This window comes from Triticum dicoccoides, chromosome 6B, assembly GCF_002162155.2.
Source record: "Triticum dicoccoides isolate Atlit2015 ecotype Zavitan chromosome 6B, WEW_v2.0, whole genome shotgun sequence".
Lineage (NCBI taxonomy): Eukaryota > Viridiplantae > Streptophyta > Magnoliopsida > Poales > Poaceae > Triticum > Triticum dicoccoides.
In genome coordinates, this window is record NC_041391.1 from 223,068,028 (window position 1) to 223,070,168 (window position 2,141).

A 2,141-nucleotide genomic window follows, 5' to 3' on the forward strand; every position below is an offset into this window, starting at 1 on the left:
GTGTCTTCTGGTCCAAGAAAAATCATCGTAAAGTTTTATTCCGTTTGATATTCCTTTTCTGCAAAACTCAAAAACAAGGAAAAAAACATAAACTGGCACTGGGCTCTGGGTTCATAAGTTAGCCCCAAAAATAATAATGCATATAAAACATCCAAAACAGATAATATAATAGCGTGGAACAATAAAAAATTGTAGATATGTTGGGGACGTATCAAGCATCTCCAAGCTTAATTCCTGCTCGTCCTCGAGTAGGTAAATGATAAAAACAGAATTTTTGATGTGGAATGCTGATAAACCACAAGTATAGAGGATCGCAACAGTTTTCGAGGGTAGAGTATTCAACCCTAATTTATTGATTCGACGCAAGGGGAGCTAAAGAATATTCTCAAGTATTAGCAGCTGAGTTGTCAATTCAACCACACCTGAAAGACTTAATATATGCAGCAAAGTATTTAGTAGCAAAGTAGTATGGAAGTAACAGTAACAGTGGCAAAAGTGTCAGTAGCAGGTTTGTAGCAATTGTAACAGTGGCAACGACAAAGTAACATAGCAAAGATCAATATGTGAAAAGCTCATAGGCAATGGATCAATGATGGATAATTATGTTGGATGGCAATGCAACAGTTATAACCTAGGGTGACACAGAACTAGCTCCAATTCATCAATATAATGTAGGCATGTATTCAGAATATAGTCATACATGCTTATAGAAAAGAACTTGCATGACATCTTTTGTCCTACCCTCCCGTGGCAGCAGGGTCCTAATGGAAACTAAGGGATATTAAGGCCTCCTTTTAATAGAGAACGGGACCAAAGCATTAGCACTTAGTGAATACATGAACTCGTCAAACTACGGTAATCACCGAAAAGAATCCCAATTATTGTCACCTTGGGGTATGCGGGTCATAACTTGTAATAGGTGTGTACAACTTGCAAGATAGGATCAAGAACACAAATATATTCATGAAAACATAATAGGTTCAAATCTGAAATCATGGCACTCGGGCCCTAGTGACAAATATTAAGCATAACAAAGTCATAGCAACATCAATCTCAGAATATAGTGGATACTAGGGATCAATCCCTAACAAAACTAACTCGATTACATGATAAATCTCATCCAACCCATCACCGTCCAGCAAGCCTACGATGGAATTACTCGCGCACGACGGTGAGCATCATGAAATTGGTGATGGAGGAAGGTTGGTGATGATGATGGGATGATTTCCCCTCTCCGGAGCCCCGAACGGACTCCAGATATGCCCTCCCGATGAAGAACATGAGGTGGCGGCGGCTCTGTATTGTAAAACACAATGAATCCTTCTCTCTGATTTTTTTCTCCATGAAAATGAATATATATATATATGGAGTTGGAGTTGAGGACGATGGAGGTCTAGGGGACTCACAAGGCAGGGGGCACGCCCTAGGGGGGCGCGCCCTCCACCCTTGTGGACAGCCGGTGGATCCCCTCTGATGATTCTTCCGCCAATATTTTTTATTTATTCCAAAAATATTCTCTGTAAAGTTTTAGGTCATTCTGAGAACTTTTATTTCTGCACAAAAATAACACCAAGGCAATTCTGCTGAAAACGGTGTCAGTCCGGGTTAGTTCCATTCAAATCGTACAAATTAGAGTCCAAAACAAGGCAAAAGAGTTTGGAAAAGTAGATACGATGGAGATGTATCAAATGCTACCTAACATATTTATTCATGTAATATTATTTATTGTGGCATGAATATTCAGATCCATAAGATTCAAAACAAAAGTTTAATATTGACATAAAAACAATAATACTTCAAGCATACTGATAAAGCAATCATGTCTTCTCAAAATAACATGGCCAAAGAAAGCTATCCCTACAAAATCATATAGTTTGGCTATGCTCCATCTTCATCACACAAAATATTTCAATCATGCACAACCTCGATATTGGCCAAGCAATTGTTTCACACTTTAGTATTCTCAAACTTCTTCAACTTTCACGCAATACATGAGCGCCAACCATGGATATAGCACTATAGCTGGAAAAGAATATGGTGGTTGTGGAGAAGACAAAAAGAAGGAGATAGTCTCACATCAACTAGGCTTATCAATGGGCTATGGAGATGCCCATCTATAGATATCAATGTGAGTGAGTAGG